The sequence below is a fragment of the Bufo gargarizans genome, chromosome 1 (genome assembly GCF_014858855.1).
Source record: "Bufo gargarizans isolate SCDJY-AF-19 chromosome 1, ASM1485885v1, whole genome shotgun sequence".
NCBI classification, from domain to species: domain Eukaryota; kingdom Metazoa; phylum Chordata; class Amphibia; order Anura; family Bufonidae; genus Bufo; species Bufo gargarizans.
In genome coordinates this window covers 177167663-177189153 of record NC_058080.1, presented here as the reverse complement: position 1 = coordinate 177189153, position 21491 = coordinate 177167663, and the positions used below count along the sequence as shown (strand labels likewise).

General features: G+C 44.4%; 1 protein-coding gene across 3 annotated transcripts in view; it reads right to left on the bottom strand.

Annotated features, from left to right (window-relative positions):
- Positions 1-21491, bottom strand: part of FBXW7 (F-box and WD repeat domain containing 7) — a 178138-nt gene that overhangs the window by 151712 nt on the left and 4935 nt on the right. For all 3 annotated transcript variants that reach the window (XM_044300349.1, XM_044300348.1, XM_044300347.1), the window contains exon 2: positions 17761-18142. The gene's annotated coding sequence lies outside the window, so the exon portion shown is untranslated. The remainder of the gene's footprint in view (positions 1-17760; positions 18143-21491) is intronic.

Genomic DNA, 21491 nt, shown 5'->3' with positions numbered 1-21491 from the left:
TCAAGCTTCAACTCCCACCAGCCATAGGTTCTATTAGAAGCTGTGTCAGTTATAGGGAGAGAGCTGCAGCAGAAAGGACACGCCATTGAGCTGCCAGGCTGAAGATAATCCATTCTAGCAGAACAGCTGGAGCAATGAATGGGGAGATCTCTGAACCCATGTGAGGTACAGGGCTGCTTCTAGTTTTGTATTGTCATGTACTATATGATGTCTGATTTTCATTTTTTACATCAATCATGGCTTACCCTCTAACTTTATTATCAGTTTGTTTGTTTTTTTTACTTGTTCAATAAAAAAAAACACCAACAACAATATACCTATATATACCAATATGTGAGCAGCACACACATTCTTTAGTGCCACCAGTTGTACGTTCTGGGCACTGATAACCTTCAGTAACCACGAGGAGAATTCCATACAAGGAAGTAAAATCCTTGGAATGAGATTAGAAACTCTTCAATGAGTTGCCATTTATTTAAAAAAATCCATAAATATGGGATTTGGTCCAGCAATAACAGATCCCAGTTAGTGTACATTCTTTGTGCACACGCACGATGTGGAGCCAGCTGGGCTGGAATCTCACAGGCATCTGTCCTAAAGTACTGCGTGGAATCAATTCACAGAGAAGACAAAAACCAGAATGGTTGGAAAGCACCGCACAGATACCGCTTTAGTCACTGTACTAAAGAGAAGAATGGTGTAACTAGCAAATCTCTCAATTGCTTCATTTAAAAATTATTCCTGCATCCACCTAAAAAAAAAAGCTGTAAAGTCTTGGCCACAATGGGTCTCACTTTCATCTAAGTTGCAGTCCACTGCCTGTTGTCAGACAAGATCTGTACCTGGTAACAGAGGCTCAAAGACAGCGGAGAGGAAGTGGGAGCATGTCAGAGCTAGCTGAGATTGTGAGTCTGATCAAAGAACTGCTTCTACGCGGCTTCTGAACAGTACCGGAGCCTCCTGACTTTCTCTAACGCTGGGTTCACACCTAAGCGTTCGCGATGGAGCGCTCTGTATGCGCGATTGTACCGGCGTTTACAATCGCGCATACAGAGACAAGCGAACGCCCATTGTCGCGCGTTCCCGAAAGTCTATGTACGGGAACGCGCGACAAACCGCCCCAAAGAAGCTCAAGAACTTTTTTGAGCGTCGGGCGTTTTACAGCGCGATCGTACGCGCTGTAAAACGCCCAGGTGAGAACCATTCCCATAGGGAAGCATTGGTTTCTCCTTGCTGAGCGTTTTACAGCGCGTAGGAACGCGCTGTAAAACGCTCAGGTGTGAACCCAGGGTAAGTGTGATTTATACCTCCTTATCAGCTTTCTGAGCTCCCTAGAAGAAAACATAATGGGAAGTAGGGGAAGTGAGGTCAGGGCCGGTGCAAGGATTTTTGCCGCCCTAGGCAAAGATCCATTTTGCCGCCCCCTCATGTCACTCACTCACTGATAGACACACACACTGACAGACAGACACGCACTCAGACACTCACTGAATGACGTACACAGAAACTCACAGACAGACACTCACTCACTGTCAGACAAACACACACACATATACTCACTGACAAACACACAGACATTACTGACCGGCAGACATCCACACTCACTGACATACACACACAGACACACATACATTTACTGACAAAGACAGACATACACTCACGCACTGACATAAATACACAGGCAAACACTTAAACACTCACCTCCCTGGGGTCCAGTGTGGTGCAGCCCCTCAGTCCTCCAGCGCGCCGTTTAGCATGCCAGGGCCGGGATGACGTCATATTCCGGCATCCCAGAGGGCGCGCAAGGGAGGAGTGGGGAGCTGCTAGAACAGCCTCCTTTGCCGCCCGCCTCCTCTCCTCCTGTAATTTACTGGCAGAGCAGGCACCTGCCATCAGGGTAAGCAGATGCCTGCTCAGCCATATTTAAGAAGGACCTCCACCTCTTGGCCCCCCTGTAACGGCGCTGGGGGCGGCTTCAGTACCGAGCCACTTTTCATCTTAAATCCCAGGCCGATATTTGCAAATCTGATATGTGTCACTTTATGCGGTAATAGCTTTGGAATGCTTCAAGGGTACTTTCACACTAGTGTTTTTGCTGGATCCGGCAGGGTTCAGCAAAAACGCTTCAGTTACTGATAATACAACTGTCTGCATCCGTTATGAACGGATCCAGTTGTATTATCTTTAACATAGCTAAGACGGATCAGTCATGAACTCCATTTAAAGTCCATGGGGGACAGATCCAGCTTTCTATTGTGTCAGAGAAAACTGATTCGTCCCCATTGACTTGCATTGTGGGTCATGACGGATCCGTCTTGCTCCGCATCCCAGGATGGAAAGCAAACCGCAGCATGCTGAAGTTTACTCTCTGGTATGAGAACGGAATGCATTTTGGAGCATTCCATTCTGTTCGGTTACGTTTTGTCCCCTTTGACAATGAATGGGGACAAAATGGAAGCATATTTTTCCGGTATTGAGACCCTATTACGGATCTCAATATGGGAAAATATTAGCGCTACTGTGAAAGTAGCCTTACTTTTATCCAAGCCACTCTCAGATTGTTTTCTTGTGACACATTGTACTTCATGACAGTGGTAAATTTAAGTCGATATATTTCACCTTATTTTATAAAATAATCCAAAATTTACCAAAACTTTGGAAAAAAATAAATAAAAAGAAAATTGTGGATTATTTTTTTTTTTAATCTCTCCACTTTTAAGACAGATAGTAATACCTCATAAAATGGTTATTAAACAACATTCCCCATATGTCTGCTTTATGTTGGCATAATTTTGTAAATGTCATTTTATTTTTTTAGGACGTTAGAAGCAGCCATTTTTCAAATATTTACAAAATTTCCCAAACCATTTTTTTTAAGCACCAGTTCAGTTAAAGTGACTTTAAGAGGCTTACGTAATGTAAACCACCCATAAATGACTCAATTTTACAAACTTCACCCTCAAAATTATTCAAAACTGATGTTACAAACTTTGTTTGTGAAACACTCACAAGAACTAAAGGAAAATGGAGGTGAAATCTCAAAATGTCACTTTTTTGGTCGATTTTTTTTTTATGTTAACCCTTGCCGTGTTGCAAGAAAAAAATTGATTAACAGCAAAATAAACCTCAATATATATTACTCTGATTCTGCAGTTTACGCAAATACCCCATATGTGGCGGTAAACTGCTATATGGGTATGTGGCAGTGGTCAGAAGGAAAGGAGCGCCATATGGATTTTGGAGGCAGATTTCTAGAATAATTTTTAGGCACCATTTTGTATTTAAAGAGACCCTGGCGTACCCTCAGAAAGTGACCCCGTTTTGGAAACTACACCCCTTAAAGAATATATTAAGGAAGGTAGTGAGCACTTTGACCCTCTAAGCGCTTTACAGGATTTGGAAACACTTGGCTGTGAAAATGAAACTTTTTTATTTCTTCCAAGAAAATGTTGCTTTAGCCCCACATTTTTCATTTTCACAAGGGGTAACCGTAGAAAAAGCACCCCATAATTTGTTACCCATTTTCTCCTGAAAACAGCAACACCCCATATGTGGTGGTAAACTGCTGTGGGGGCACATGGCAGGATTCAGAATGGAAGGAGCACCATATGGCTTTTGCAGCTCAGATTTTAAAGGATTGGTTTATGGGCGCCATTGATTTTTATTTTTTAAGTGATTGTCTTATGTGGGGGCTCATTATTTGCAGGATGGGGTGATGTTTCCATTGGTACAATATTGGGGTACATAAGAATCTTTGATCGCTTGGTATTACACTTTTTGTTGGGCAAGGTGAAAGAAATGGCTGTTTTGGCATAGGTTTTTATTTTTTATATATATTTTTTTTTTTACAGCATTCACCTGAGGGGGCATAAAACGTGATATTTTTATAGAGCAGGTTACGGACGCGGCGATACCCAATATGTCTATAATTTTTATCTTGTTTTTGTGTTGCCATTTTCTGAGAGAACGGATCCGTTTTGCCGAAACACTTGGGGCCGGATCCGGCATTAATGCATTTCAATTGAAATTAATACCAGATCTGGCATTCCGGCAAGTGTTCAGGATTTTTGGCCGGAGAGAAAACTGCAGCATGCTACAGTATTTTCTCCGGCCAAAAAAATGTAAGAGACTGAACTGATGCATACTGAACGGAATGATCTCCATTCAGAATGCATTAGGATAAAACTGATCAGTTCTTTTCCGGTATTGAGCCCTGTGACAGAACTCAATGCCGGGAAAAAAAACGCTAGTGGGAAAAGTACCCTAGATTTGCCTTTTTGATCACTTGGCATTCCACTTTTTGTGAGGCAAGGTGACTAGAAAATGGCTGTTTTGGCAGTGTTTATTATATTATTTTTTTACTTTATTTTGGGAAAAGGACACGCTTTTTTTTTTTTTTTTTTTTACACGCATGGCAGCCACAAAGCCTAAGGAAGGCATTGGGCTGCCATCCAAGCCATTGGGTCCCCATCACAGCAGCGCAGGGACCCAATGGACACCCCACAACCGGCAGGATACCGCGATCAGCGCTGACCGCAGCAGTGCAAGGGTTAATGCACAAGCATTGGTGTTTTCACCTATGCCGACGCATACAGCAGGGGTCCGGCTATCAGTGACTGCCGGACCCCTGCAGCTGATCGGGCGGGCGCAGCTCCTGTGCCCACCCGATCAGAGCGCCGTAGCTGTATGGCGCTGGGATTTGTGACCCTGTTTCCAGCACTGCACATGCACAGCGCTGGTATCCCACGGGTTAAGTTTCTGCTTATTCTAGACTTTGAGGTCAAGGAGGTGTTCCTATCAGTGATTGACAGCCATCTGTGTATTCACAGTCAGAGGAAAGGCTGTCAATCGCTGATAGGACCTCCTCCTTGACTTCAAAGTCTAGATTGAGCATGGATATGAATGGATAAAAAGTTATACTGAATATTTTCCTATAAAACTATATATCAATCTGCTCAGCTTCCCCTGCCTACAGCTCAAACACCATGTTCAATCTGACAGATTTCCTCTAACGTGCACCCATCACCACAAAATGAAATGCAATCTGCAAACACCATGTTATAGAGCAGAAGGAGCTGAGCAGATCAATACATATTTTTGTGGGCAAAGATTCAGTAAAACCTGCAATTTACACATTTATATCTCTGCTTTTTCTAGCCTAAGACCGCCTTGAGAACAGCTCTTAGCACAAGAGCTGAAGTCACAAAAAACTAAGATACAAATCTATCAATTACAAGCCTCACTGAATCTTTTCCCAAATACCGTATATCAACCTGCTCTGCCATGCAAACAAGCTCGCTGTTCTTCTATTTGCCATAGAGCATAGTGGGAGTTGTAGTCTGCAGTGCCAGGGGTTGCTGATCACCGCATAGAGGCTTAGGTACAATATCACACACAACCTGTGGACAGATGCACAATGGTTTCTGGAAGAAAGCAGACATGCTTTTCTATTCCTGTTCAACCCTACTAAATGTAGGACAACATGACTGGGAAAGTTCCCACAGATTACTATGACTAGAAATGGACCATACCACAGATACGGGCAAGCACACTGGTGTCTTGCAGCACTGGGGTCCTAGGTTCGAATCCGACCAAGGACAACATCTGCATGGAGATTGTATGTTCTCCCCGTGTTTGCGTGGGTTTCCTCCGGGTTCTCCGGTTTCCTCCCACACTCCAAAGACATACTGATAGGGACCTTAGATTGTGAGCCCCATTGGGGACAGTTGGAAGCTAATGTCTGTAAAGTGCTGTGGAATATAGTAGCGCTATATAAGTGCATAAAATAAATAATAATAAATGGAGCATTCACACCATTTTGTGGAATTTGCTTTCTCTCCCCTGAAAGAAAAACTGTCTGCTAATAGTTTGGTGCAAAGAATTCACTAGACAGCAAAGGAAGAACAACATCCCCATCAATTAACAGTAGTACTTCAATTAAAGCGACAGAGGTAATAAGTATTGAGACAGAATAGGAAGAATAAGTTATGGACTCCAGGAGCTGCCACCGGTCTTACTGGTCACACAGAGATACACAGTCAAGTCACCAGTTAATATCCAGAGTTAGGCCTCTTGCACGCGAACGTTCAGCGGGTCCACAATACACCAGCACCAGCCCGTGTGCACTCCGCATCACAGATGCGGACTCATTCATGCGGAATGGAAGCATGGATTGGAACCCCACGAAACCAGTACGAAGTGCATCCGTGGTGTTTCTGTCCGTGCCTCCGCACTGCAAAAAAATAGAACTTGTACAATTTTTATTTATTTTTTTGCGGTGAATGGGTCCGTGATCCATCTCAAGTTGAATGAGTCTTGATCCGTCCCAGCCGCCGCACGGACATTGCCCGTGCATTGAGGACCGAAAATTGCGGTCCCCAATGCACAGAATGGATGCACACCATTCCTGTGCAAAAGGCCTAACCGTGAGCAGCATGGACTGCAGCTAGATGGGTTGGGAGTGACTCAGTAAGGTCCTGGTAGGTTGTCACAGGTATGTGGAGCCATGCTGGCTGCAGAGCATCCCACTGCTGCTGGAGGGAGCCTGGGGGAGGATCAAGAGAGTGAACACATTGATCAAGGTCGTCCCACAGATGCTCAATCGGGTTCAAGGATGGGAAATTAAGGGGCCAGGGTACTACTTGGAAGTCTTGTTCATGGTCTTCCAACCAATGTCAGACATTTTTTAGCCATGTGACATGTCGCATTGTCTTGCTGGAAAATCTCATCCCCCAGGGAAGACAATCGGCATGTATGGGAGTAAGTGATCTGCACGGATGGATTCATACCCACAGTGCCTTCTACATGGATGAGTTGGCCCAGAGAATGCCACAATAACATTCCCCAGACTATAATGCTGTCACCACCAGTTTGTTTTCTTCCAGTAATGGTTGCAGGGTGTTTGTTCTCTGATGTTTCTCGCCTGACACTTAAACGTCCATCTACTCGATGAAGCATAAAATGTGACTCATCGTAGAAGGTAACCCTTTTGCCAATCAGCAGAGGTCCAATTCTTATACTGTTGCGAAAATGCAAGTCTTTTCTGCAGATGCAACTTCGTTAGAAGAGGTGCAGGGACCATCTATCTGCTTCGGAGCCCCATACGGTTCTCTAAACTGTTTTTGAGACATCCATTGGTGGGGAGCGGCTCCATTGTAGTGAATCCACCCTCACGCACATTCATATCTGACATTCACCTCTCATCAATGGCACGTGGTGCTCCGCAGCTTACATGTTGCTTATTCACACTGATGCCATGTGGCCATTCGAGATGACAGCAATGAGGGACATGTGTGCAGTCAGCCTATTGCACACCTTATATACCCAGAAAGCCAAGTGGGAAGTGGTCATAATAATGTGACTCAATCATGTAATATCTATCTGTAGCTTACTGGGATATGTATGGTGAGAAAGAAGAGGTTTTTAATGTATACTAACAAGAAAAATTACCCAGCGGAGAGAAAAGCCATGCTATTCACTAACCCTGCCAATAGGCTATCAATATGAACATCTCAGAAAATCCCTTGTCTCAGAGGCAACCACATTGAAAACGTATGTACTATTACGTGGTGGCCATTCAGATTAATGGTCGTCCATGTAATATAAGAAAGGCTCGAGTCTGCCAGAGTGGTACTCCCAAGCACAGACCTCCTCTCTCTAAAACCCGTATGCCCTAAGAGAGCACACACAGTGTATTTGAGCAGACAAAAATTAACTTTCCAATTTCCATACACACACCAGGCAAAATGAAACCAAAAAAATGTATTCTACTAATCTGACATCAAACTGTCGAGAGGTTTGCTGCCCGCGAACTGATGATGACCAACAATCCTTTATTTGTTAGGAAGGCAAAGCAATAGATCACAAAGAAATGTTGCTAGCAAATTTTTAAAAAGGGGGGGGGGAGGGGCGCGACAGCATTAAAAATGCACATAAAAAGACACTGCTGCTACAAGAGCACAAAGTGGGGACAGCTGGGTGCAGGTCTGCACTGCAGTACACAGACAGGACCTCAGAGCTAATCCAGGGCTCCTGACGGATCTCATTCATTATTACATCCTCTCATTTCCACTGAATGTAGAAAATGACACGCAGCAAAATACTCTGCAAGATGAGGCCAATTTAAATGAAGGCAGCTGAAGCAGGAGCACTGCAATATTCCACTGATGGAGCAATTTTAGACACAAATTATCCACTTACTAGGTTAAATCTGAGAAGGATTCAGGAGAGCAGACAACAGGGAAAATGACAGGCTACAGTAACTAAAGAAAAGGAATGTGCATAGCTCAAAGTATATAATGGCACGTCTATAGCCTACGGCAGCTTCTTTATTAATTTATAGGGGGTCTGTAACCAGGAAACTCAGTGTTAAACCAGGGACAATGCCTTGCAGGGCTAGCTCAGATACTTTATCCATATGCAAATGAGTGGTTAAGTGCACTTGGGGTGGTACCAAGTTACTGTGTGCATCCTTGCTCCAAATGCTTCCTCTGCCAACCTCTCCTGCTCCTTCTTGATTGACAGGGCCAGGTTCATAGTCATTTCATCTGGTCCCGTCAATCAAGAGGAAGGGGCTGGCAGAGAAAGCAGGAGGGGCAAGGATGCTGAGAGTGGCTTGGGCCCGCTGTCACGGCTGTGTAATAGTCTGGTGGTAGTGGACCGTGACACTTGTGCCGTACATGCTTGTTGCCAGTGGCAATGTGTTGTTTTAGCATGTTTGGATACTTCCCCTTTAAGCCTGGTGTTCCTTACCATTTTGGTGTGTACGGGGTTAAGATGTGTGCAAGGTGGATCTGGGTGTGGCCTCATAGCTCTTCTTATGTTGGAGTTGTGAGCTTGAGGTCAGTTGTTTGTCTGCCTTTGTAGGAGAAGGAGCATTGCTCCTCTCTGGATTTGTCACCTGTCCGTGAGGGCCTCCTTGTGGAACACCAAGGTCTTTAGCAATGTCTTTTTATGTTCTCTTCCTTGTTCCCTAACTTACCTATTATGTTTGTTTTGGGGATTTGTTATGTCTAGCTCGGTGTTCTATGTCTGGTATAATGCCCGGCATGGTTGCTAGATATCCTGTTTGTCTGTGCCTCTGGAAGGGGGTCTTAGGGTTCCCTGGAGGGGGAACCACTAGTCAGTGTGCAGATCTGCTGGGACCGCCATGCATCCTATCTGCATGGGGGTCCCTGTTTGTGTTTTGTGCTGTGTCCTTTGAGGTGAACGGGTTCCAGTCGTTGTGGTAGCAGCGGCAGGTAAGTGCGTGTTGTTTGGGGCTCTTACCTGCCGATCCAGTAGCTGTGCACTGTCTGTCCCTTACCTGGCAGCTAGGCCAGTGAAACTCCTGTTCATCCCAGACATGGATGAACAGGTCGTCTCATCCCCTTTCTCTATTTGAGGGACTATCAGGGCGACTCAGGGTCCTACCAGCCAGGTCCGCTCATATGGTGAGGAGTTAGGGCGCGGATTAGGGATGCAATAAGAGGTGACCAGCTCCCTTTCCCAGACTCTGGCCTAGTTGCTTGTCAGTCTGCTTAACATTGTACGGTGGTGGGTTTCTTCCACTCCCCACCGCGACACCCGCCCTCTGTGCACTTAACTGCCTATTTGCATACCCAGAGTATAGGTCATCAGTATAAAAAAAGTCTCAGAAAACCCATTTAAAAAAAATACAAATAAAAATCACATCATTTTCTCCAGAATGAAGAAATGGAAAGGTGTCATTACATTTAGCTGTGTTACATGCCTGATTTAAAAGTGAATTTCACAGTGACTCCTTTTAAGGCCGCATACACACTACCATATGGATGGCCTGCAAACAGTGCAACCGCAAAATACAGACCGCAGCAGTGTGCATGCAATGGGCCTGTGATCACCCGATGAACAGGTAAAAGCATCATAAAATAAAAAAATAAAGTCATCCAAGATCAGGCTGTGTAACCAGTGATCTGCTGCCCAGGAAGAATGACTCTCTATGGGGACAGGCTTGTCCCTATACAGTGGAGGTGACTGCTGCATGTAAATGTGGCCCTCATCTCCGCTGGCGATAAGGTAATATTTATGAGGAAGGGACGACAAATGACATGTACTTATCTGCAGATGATTCAACAATGTATCAAATGTGAATGAACGACAAGAGAGGAAATGACGTGACCTTCATCAATAACCTTTTCAGATGTTCCGCAGATGGTAACAAGTCCTTGGCTTTTTTTATTCATCCCTCAGAAATATGAAGAAAAACGTATACTGCACATACCAAAAAGCATCATTTCCCTTTGTAGCACAATACTCTATAGAAATAAGGACTCCTTGCTGCCTAGACCTACAAAGCGACCAGTATGTCTTTGTCAATACAGCGAGTTGTTCATTACAGCTACTAATAATGCAACCTTTTGTTGGATTACGAAACTTCAGAAACCCCTTATGAGAGATCTTGCTTGGTATGTTTCTATCCACTGTTTAAACCAGAAACGCCTCCAAAAAAAGGGATTGGACAAGGGAAGCAGAACAATGAATGAATGGGTATCATGCTTAGTGCTGAGGAACATATACCCCTTTGTAGGAAGCACCAAATATGCAATCAGTGAGCTCGGGCCGGCCATACACAAGGTAACTGTCGACCAAAGACATTTGGCCGTAAGCTCTCCCCTGCCTCCCCCATAAACATGGCCTCTAGGCTCGACCTATAGCATAGGAGGGGGGAAAAGGGTCACTGCTGGACATCACTGGTTTTGGTTTACCTTCCCAAAAAATTAAATCCAACAGCCCAATTCTTATTCCCCCTCTAAAAACTGCTGCCGGCACATTGGATAGTTGGCTGATCCTGCCAAAATCAGAGGGTCTGACAATATGCATCCAGTGTGTATGGCCAGCTTGACACTGCATTAGAAACAGCCTACGTACAATCAGTTCATGTAGTACAGTACAGGCATGCAGGGAAAGATCTAGGGATACATCGATATGGGCATGATGGGAGAAAGCACTGCAGAATATTCTTTGTCCTGCCATTCCTGCAAACTGGTGGTCCATAAAACATGGGCACGGCCGTGTGCACTCTGTATACAGGTCCTTCTAAAAAAATTAGCATATTGTGATAAAGTTCATTATTTTCTGTAATGTACTGATAAACATTAGACTTTCATATATTTTAGATTCATTACACACAACTGAAGTAGTTCAAGCCTTTTATTGTTTTAATATTGATGATTTTGGCATACAGCTCATGAAAACCCAAATTTCCTATCTAAAAAAATTAGCATATTTCATCTGACCAATAAAAGAAAAGTGTTTTTAATACAAAAAAAGTCAACCTTCAAATAATTATGTTCAGTTATGCACTCAATACTTGGTCGGGAATCCTTTTGCAGAAATGACTGCTTCAATGCGGCGTGGCATGGAGGCAATCAGCCTGTGGCACTGCTGAGGTGTTATGGAGGCCCAGGATGCTTCGATAGCGGCCTTAAGCTCATCCAGAGTGTTGGGTCTTGCGTCTCTCAACTTTCTCTTCCCAATATCCCACAGATTCTCTATGGGGTTCAGGTCAGGAGAGTTGGCAGGCCAATTGAGCACAGTAATACCATGGTCAGTAAACCATTTACCAGTGGTTTTGGCACTGTGAGCAGGTGCCAGGTCGTGCTGAAAAATGAAATCTTCATCTCCATAAAGCTTTTCAGCAGATGGAAGCATGAAGTGCTCCAAAATCTCCTGATAGCTAGCTGCATTGACCCTGCCCTTGATAAAACACAGTGGACCAACACCAGCAGCTGACATGGCACCCCAGACCATCACTGTCTGTGGGTACTTGACACTGGACTTCAGGCATTTTGGCATTTCCCTCTCCCCAGTCTTCCTCCAGACTCTGGCACCTTGATTTCCGAATGACATGCATAATTTGCTTTCACCCGAAAAAAGTACTTTGGACCACTGAGCAACAGTCCAGTGCTGCTTCTCTGTAGCCCAGGTCAGGCGCTTCTGCCGCTGTTTCTGGGGAATGCGGCACCTGTAGCCCATTTCCTGCACACGCCTGTACACGGTGGCTCTGGATGTTTCTACTCCAGACTCAGTCTACTGCTTCCGCAGGTCCCCCAAGGTCTGGAATCGGTCCTTCTCCACAATCTTCCTCAGGGTCTGGTCACCTCTTCTCGTTGTGCAGCGTTTTCTGCCACACTTTTTCCTTCCCACAGACTTCCCACTGAGGTGCCTTGATACAGCACTCTGGGAACAGCCTATTCGTTCAGAAATTTCTTTCTGTGTCTTACCCTCTTGCTTGAGGGTGTCAATGATGGCCTTCTGGACAGCAGTCAGGTCGGCAGTCTTACCCATGATTGCGGTTTTGAGTAATGAACCAGGCTGGGAGTTTTTAAAAGCCTCAGGAATCTTTTGCAGGTGTTTAGAGTTAATTAGTTGATTCAGATGATTAGGTTAATAGCTCGTTTAGAGAACCTTTTCATGAGATGCTAATTTTTTAGATAGGAATTTGGGGTTTTCATGAGCTGTATCCCAAAATCATCAATATTAAAACAATAAAAGGCTTGAACTACTTCAGTTGTGTGTAATGAATCTAAAATATATGAAAGTCTAATGTTTATCAGTACATTACAGAAAATAATGAACTTTATCACAATATGCTAATTTTTTTAGAAGGACCTGTACATAGTGTACGGAGCAAGACTTAGTGCCATACACTGTGCAGGGGCCATGCTGGGTTACTGCAGCTAACTCCCCATTCAAGCTACAGTTTAAATTGGTGGGGGTGCCCGGCACCGGACGCTCAGTGCCCTGACACTGATGACCTAAGGATAGGTCGTCAATGTTGAAGTTTTAGAAAACTACTTCAAAAAGGTACTACCTATGAAAGTCTCCAATGACAAGAGCAATAGAGCAGTACGAAATATCCTTTCTTTATAAGCACCTTAGTGGTTAGAGATCTGGAACACAGTACCCATGTGTGCATACTGCACACATGTGGACCCTTAAAGGGGTTATCCAATTTCACAGCCCCCCCCCCCCCCCCATGTAATATACATACCCCGCTCCCGCTTCTCCCTGTACACGGATGAAAACATCCGGTGTCGGGGGAGCAGCCAATGGCAGACAGGGACGAGCCTCTCTAGCATCGCCTGCTTTCCGGGGGACAGGGACCCCCCTTTAAGACTGGAATTCAGCAACTGAATGCACAGTATATGGATGTTGGACTAAATGAATTCTAGGCTGATTAGATAGATGGGTAAATCAGATCAGACAGAACAAGCTTCCTGAAGGATGATGGACACACAGAACACATCATGGTAACCCTTCATGAAACTTTGACCTCGCTTAACTCCTGAACAGTAAAAGAAGGTGACACATACGCTCTCTCATTTTCCCAGGCAGAATCCTGGACTGACTCCCCATGTAGCAGCTACATACTGCTTATTCAATACAACCAAAATAGAAAATGATTAAAGATTCCAAATGGAGCACATTGTTACAACCGAATGGACAAAAATAACCTTTTACAGCATGAACGCCTCGAGATCATGATTTCTCAACCACAGCTTCCTTTCTTTCTTGTCAAGTAACCTACATAAACTATGCCTTTCTTGTAACGCAGGCATCTACCTTATCATATATTATATCTCACTACAGACAAGTACTTTACATTCAGTATAAACAAACAATTACTTAAAGGGGTATTGCAGGTGCTTCAAGTCATCCCCTATCCACAGGTACCCCCCCCCCCCCCCCCCCCCCCCCCCTGTAAATCCACCCTCAAATGAATTGAGAAACTTGTCGTTTCTATGGGAGTTCTGGAGATAGCCGAGTACAACGGATGGAATGGCTGAGCGCATGTACAACCACTCTATTCACTTCAGGGGGGCTGCAGGGAGTACAGAGTACAGGACCCCTGTTCTCCTGATCAGTGGGGGTCCAAGCGGCATGAGCCCCCACCGATCTAATAGTTATCCCCTATTCTGTGGATAGAGGATGACTTCAAACAACCAGAATACCCCTTTATATACTCTACTATGAGTTTCAAGAAGAATGACAGAAGGCACAGTGAAGAGAGGGCACAAATAATATAGCTTCAGATGGTTCACAGAGTTTTCAGTGCACCAAGTTAAACCAAAAATAGACAGGTTGATTAAAGATATGCATTCTGCCACCGATGTATGCAAAATTAGTCTCTTATGTGTGCGAGTGCCAATCTCTTCTACAAGCAATGGAGGATAGTGAACTCGCTATAATCATTACCCTAGAGAGACCAGTTGCATGTAAAATTTCAGTGAGGGAGATGCAATGGATATGTATTTAGGTAATTATTTCAATGTAACTTGAGAAATGATGATAGAGATCAAAGGAAAATCCTCTCTCCAGCTCTGTGAAAAAGACTGATTGACACAGGTTGGGATCTCAAAGAAGAGGAGGAGTTACAGCATAGATAACTCCATAAACAAATATAACAATGGCCTCAAGATAGCAAAATACACTAAGTGGCTTTATTTATTATACTTATATAGCGCTGATATATTCCACACCGCCTTATGGATATTATCATCTCTTGCTGTCCCCCAATGAAGCTCACAATCTAATTGGTTAAAAGATATAACACAACACAATTATGATGGATTCTAAATGAAAGCCATAGCTGGGACAGCAAAATAACATTTTTAACCCCTTCCCTGGCAAGAATGTATTCTTACAGGGTAGCACTTAGACAAGGACATACCTCATACGTCCTCTCTACTGATGGCTGCATCTGAGAAAGTAAAAGCAGCTAGAGATAAGAACCTAAGGTTTATAACAATATTACGTATAACACGCATATACCTGAAGCTCCCAAGCCTGACCCGATTTCTAAAAGGTTGTATCTCTAGATGTACGTTGGCAGTAAGGCCTCTTTCACACGGGCGTCAAGGATTTGGGCCGGATAAGATGCGGGTGCGTCACGGGAAAATGCGCAATTTTTCCGTGTGAGTGCAAAACATTTTAATTGATTTTGGACGCGCGTGAGAAAAATCTGCATGTTTGGTACCCAAACCCGAACTTCTTCACAGAAGTTCGGGTTTGGGTTAGGTGTTGTGTAGATTTTATTATTTTCCCTTATAACATAGCTATAAGGGAAAATAATAGCATTCTTAATACAGAATGCTTAGTAAAATAGGGCTGAAGGGGTTAAAAAAAATAAAAATGTAACTCATCTTAATCCACTTGTTCGCGCAGCCCGGCTTCTCTTCTCTTCTTCGAGGAAAAGGACCTGTGGTGACGTCACTGCGCTCATCACATGATCCGTCACCACAGGTCCTTTTCCTACTGCACAGCAAAGAAGACGACAGAAGAGAAGCCGGGCTATAACCATGTTATAAGGGAAAATAATAATGATCGGGTCCCCATCCCGATAGTCTCCTAGCAACCGTGCGTGAAAATCGCACCGCATCCGCACTTGCTTGTGATTTTCACGCAACCCCATTCACTTCTATGGGGCCTGCGTTGCGTGAAAAATGCACAATATAGAGCATGCTGCGATTTTCACTCAACGCACAAGGGATGCGTGAAAATCACCGCTCACGTGCACAGCCCCATAGAAATGAATGGGTCCGGATTCAGTGCGGGTGCAATGTGTTCAACTCACGCAACGCACCCGCACAGAAAACTCGCCTGTGTAAAAGGAGCCTAAGGCAACCCTGGTATTTTAATCAAGACCTGAGTCGTATTTCTAGATGTTATAGTGATTTAAACACATACAGGATACCCCCCCTTCAGTCTATCGTCTCAGTCAGTGTGGAGGAGGAGAGGAGGGTCAGTAGGTGAGGTGGTGACGGGCTGCAGCGAAGAGGAGAAAACTGGATCCTCATCTCCATTGTGCCATAAACTACTTTTTATCGAGTACTCTGGCTTACATTCCTCCCTGTTTTTTATTTTATTTATTTTTTTTCTCTCTTGTCTCCCATGCTTCAATCCTACGTTCTGTCTATCATGTAACTGCTCTTCCATGAGGCCTCAGAGCAGTGATATGTGTCTTTACATCAGCAGGACATGTGACAAAAACCACTCCCTTGTACATCCTACATTACAAAGATACAATGCTGGACAAAACCAACCTCAACTGAACATCAAAACAGATTTTCCACAGGGAGCAATGGTTGGCCAATTTATTTACAATAAGGAACGTTGGATAAATTGTGGTATTTGGGGAAAGAGATAACAGCGATATCTGTTGGGCCGGATACATTTATATCAAGTGGACACTACTACAGGAGTACGGGTAAAATACATTTATGAGCATGCAATCAATCCACCTCCCCATCAATCAGAAAGCTTACTAGCTGTCACACAGGGAGAGTTTTTTTTTTCCAAAAAGGCAGCTTTAGGCTCCATTAACACGTCCGTGGAATGGGGCCTCATCCGTTCCGCAATATCCAGAAAGGGTGCGGACCCTTTCATTCTCAATGGCCAGGAATAGATATGGGGAGCACACAGTGCTTCCGGTCCGCAGCTCTGGAAAAAAATAGAACATGTCCTATTCTTGTCCGCAATTGCCGCCAAGAATAGGCAGTTCTAGGGGGGTGCCGACCCGGGGTATTGGTATGGATGGAACAACCGGACGTATGGCGCTGCACAATTTCCAATAAATAGATGCAAATGTTGGCTGGTACATTCCTGAGTTTGGTTTTTTTGCACATCGTTATGCAGAGGATAGATACCTCTTTGCATATCCTTTTCCCATAGCGTATTGCCAATAAGTCTCCATACCATGGAGTACTTCTAGTAAGACTCCACACAGGACTGGTCTTCGAGGAGATCCCGCACCCTGCTGAAGTTTCATATATTTGACACAAGCAGCACTGAATGTAGACATGTGTGGTATTGATAAACTAATCAGATCTTACAGTTTTTTGGCGTATAAAATTTTATTTGTACCGAAAGTACAAATTGTAGTACCAAAGCTTAAGGCCTCATTCACACATCAGTGATTGTGAGCCACAGCCAGGAGTGGAGCTACAGAGACATAAGGTATAAGGTAAAGATCTGCTCCTGTTCTGTATTTTTGACCCCTACCTGGTTTTGGCTCACAATCACTGAAGGAAAATACTGACGTGTGAATAAGGCCTAATACTATTGCAGAATATCCAAAGTATGTATGAAACATGTGGCTGTACCCTAAGGCCTCATCCACGTTTCCATTTTTCACTGTGCTGTCTGTATTTTCCACGGACAGCACATGTATCCATTGACCTAAATGTGTCTGTTCACATTTCAGTATTTTTTTTTTTTTTTTTTACTGACCATGGGTCAGTAAAAAAAAAAAAATATTTTTTAAATCAAGGAGACATGCAATACTTTGATCCGTGATGCGGACCAAGCACACCCATAGTCTACGGGTCTGTGAAAATCATAGGAGAGTCTCTGGAAATAAATTTTCAGCTGGGCAACGTCAGTGAATTACAAATGACAAATGTATGGTAAAAAACGGACACACTGACCAACCACAAATCTTTCACGGATGAAACACGTATGCTTTTTTTCATGGACTTGTCACTGACACGACATTTAGGCCTCGTCCACATTTGCGCAATTAAATGCCTCCCAGACAAACAGGGAGCAGCTACACAACACAAATCTAACCCACGGAAATAATGCTTCACACATATACACAAAAGTAACAACAATACACAAATAAAAAAAAATTGTTACTCACATATGTGACACAAGCACAAATAACTAATAGATACAACGACAATAAGAAATTTAAATAAAGGGGTAGATAGCCAGTCAGAGAACCCTCCAAAAACTCACCTGCTGGAGCAGACAGCCCCGTGAAGAGCAGCTGCTGGGGACGCTCACAATTCCCTTTTCAATATAACCAATTTTCAGTTGTGCTCCTGTCAGGACGATGAGGACTGATCCATAGCTGGGATAACCAGAAACAGTATTTTAAAATTCACAAAGTGTCTTCTGCTGTTTTCCACAGGAAACTTATCGTTTGGTTAAAAGTTGGCTTCTTTACATAGAAACGGAAAGCTGGGTTCCCATCTGGAGCTTTGAAAGTGGAGGACCTGGACAATGTCAGTCAGAGACCCCTCATTCAGTTCACCTCTGCTCATATTCTTTAGGCATCTTAAGTCTAAAATTCCTCACTTCTGAAGGCTGATGTACAAAACCGCCAATAAGGTGGGATCTGTGGAGGGGGGGAAAAAGAATAGCATTTAATACTACAGCAATTTAATGCTTTCCATGGGCATGTAAATAGGATATAAAGAAAAACTAAAAAATTATTCAAACATAAAATCATATAAATATAAGGAATGTCAGTCTTACAGCAAAAAAAAAAAAAAAAAAAAAAAAAATGTATACGCTGCCAAACTTAAAAAATATATATATACACACACTTAAGTCTTCCATCATGCACAAAAACTCCCCTTGGCAGCTTGTTATATCCTGTTCCATGAAAGCTGGCTAACAACTGTGAGAACTCCCACAGAGAGTGTCACTGAATGGCAGAGCAGGTCTGTAGATACATCATCAATCCCTGTGGGAGCGGTTACCGTACCTGTCTCCCAATTTCCCAACAAACAGCTATAATGAAAAATCCTAGACATTTAATCAACTTTCCAAAGCATAAAGAATAAGGAACTGCTGCAACTCTAATCTCATCTAGAATACCCCCCAAACCGACTGTATACTTTACCGGCAGGTTCCCCTTGTCTCTAACGGGGGCTGCTCATGGTGACCATGCATGGCGCTGGTCAGCAGCCTGTGGAAGAAAACCCATTTCCACATAGCCAATTAGGGAATCTGCAGTTAAAGGGGTTGGCCCATCTCATACATTGGGGGCATATTGCAAGCTTATGCCCCCAATGTCTGATATGTGCAGGTCCCACCTATCTGTCACGGCCTCTGTGTTGTGCGCGTGACACATTGCCGTACATGCCGGTTGCCATGGACAATGCATTTATTTCGGCTTGTATGTGCCTTTTTCCCCTTCTCCTGGTTCCTCCCCTGTTTGGTGCCGGAGGGGTTAACTGCCTTGACGGGTGTGGTCACTAGGTGCTTCTTATATCTGTGGCTTAAGGTCAGGAGTCAGTTGTACTCCAACCTTGGTGTGTGCTGGAGTTATGCTCCTTGTCGGGATGATCCATCTTCCAATGTAAGGGCCACCTAGTGGGACAACGATGTCTTCCTTATGTCTCCTCCATTTTCCCCTACCTTACCTGTTGTTATGTTTGGTGTGGATATATGTTCTGGGGTTGTTATTCCATGTCTGGTCAGTGTTTGGTGTTTTATGTCGGGTATGGAGGCTAGATGTTCCCGTTTGCCTGCTGTGTCCTCCTGAAGGTCCATGGTTGCTCCATGGTTTCCCGGAGGGGTGAACCAAAAGTCAAGTTTGAGAGCTGTTGCCGGAGTGCTGGTTCCTGTGTGTCAGTACATACGGCATCCGTTTGGTGTTTTGGATTGCATTACGTTTGTATGGGTTCCAGTTTACCTTGGTGTGGTCTTCTGTTGTACCGCCCAGCAGCTGCGGCAGGTAAGTGACCAAGCCTTCCTGGGTTTTTGGTTCAGTGGGTTTTCCCTGCCACTGGATACTTACCTGCCGACCCACTTGGCTTCCTCTCTTTGCCGTTAGGCCTGCAGAGACTTCTGTTCTTCCGTGTCTTGGAAGAACAGGTCGTCTCTCCCCTGCTTCTATGCGAGGGATTATCGGGGAGACTCGGGGTCCTAGGTAGGATCCAGGTCCACTGATACGGTGAGGATTAGGGACGCTTTAGGAGGTGACCTGCCCCCTTATCGATGGTTTCTGGCCTGGTGGCATCCTATTTATCCCTGACATTGTACAGTGGGGGGTTTCCCCCACTCCCCACCATGACTATCTCTAGAACGGAGCCTGATTTGAATGGACACTAATTCTTAATTTTTTTTTTTGTATTCTTAACATGCCCAGACTTACAAGAAGTGACTTTATTATTATTATTATTATGTATAGTTCTTCATTGGGCGAGGTCGAAGTCCATTGCGTGCACTTCAGGGATCAAGTGATCCTAGACCAACTTCGACACAAAACATATGGGGGGTTGCGCTGCGCCTGTGCAGTCAGGCAGCCTCAAGCGCTGTGAGCTGTCTGGGCCAGAGGTTGCCTAACTGCACAGTCCACAACTTGAACATTATGGGATGAAACCGGGCTAGGATCACACGCTCCCGGAAGTGGCTGCAATGGACTGGGGAGCGCAGTGCTTTCCTAGTAAGAAGATATACATAGGCAATATCATCATAGTTGCTTTTTGTGAGTCTGGGCATGTTGAGAGAGGAAACAAACAAAAAAAAACACCCCTTTAACCAATTCAAGACCGCTCTTTGGGCAGGGGGGGGGCGGCTCTAGGGGACACAAGGAGCTTTAGTTTTAATGTTGTTTTTATTTATCTATTCTTATGTCTCTGTTGTGCCATTCCTGTATAATTTCAACTAGAAGTTATGAATGAATTGCTAGCAGTCTGCAGTAAGGGTACAGAGGGGAGGTGACCAGTTAGGGGTGTCCCTGCACGGTCTGACAATGGCCGTGCTGACTGGATAGTGAGTCTGTGCATGTTACAACCCCCCCTCCCCCAACTGGTTACCACCCCTCTGTACCCTTACTATAGACACTTAGGCTAGGTCTACACGACGACATTTGTCGCGCGACAATTTTTATAATGGCAGTCTATGGTGTCGCACTGCGACATGCTGCGACGCGACAGTCGCAGAAAAATCAATCTCAAATGGATTTTCTGCAACTGTCGCAGCATGTTGCAGTGCGACACCATAGACTGCCATTATAAAAATTGTTGCGCGACAAATGTCGTCGTGTAGACCTAGCCTTAGCAATTCATTCATAATGTCCACCAGAAATAATAAAGGAATGGCACAACATAATGGAGACATAAGAATAGATGCTCCAGAATTGTTATTACATGTGGGATACATGTAGCTATTAAAGCAGACCTGTCAGGAGAGGTGATGGGTTTAAAAGAGAACTCGCCTCTAGGACCTCATTGCAGAGGTGATCTGGTTCTGCTAAGGCTACTTTCACCCTGGCATTTTGGTTTCAGTTTGTGAGATCCGTTCAGGGCTCTCACTAGCGGTCCAAAACGGATCAGTTTTGCCCTAATGCATTCTGAATGGAAAAGGATCCGCTCAGAATGCATCAGTTTGTCTCCGATCAATCTCCATTCCGCTCTGCAGCGTTTTGCTGTCCGCGATGTGGTGCGGAGCAAGACGAACCTGTCCTGACACACAATGTAAGTCAATGGGGACGGATCAGTTTTCTCGCACACAACAGAAAACTGATCCGTCCCCCATTGACTTTCAATGGTGTTCAAGATGGATCCGTTGTGGCTATAGAAGACATAATACAACCGGATCCGTTCATGACAGACGCAAGCGGTTGTATTATTGCAACGGAAGTGTTTTTGCAGATCCGTGACGGATGCGCAAAAACCGCTAATGTGAAAGTAGCTTAAGTCCCGAGTCATCATGGATCCTTTCTACACCGTGCT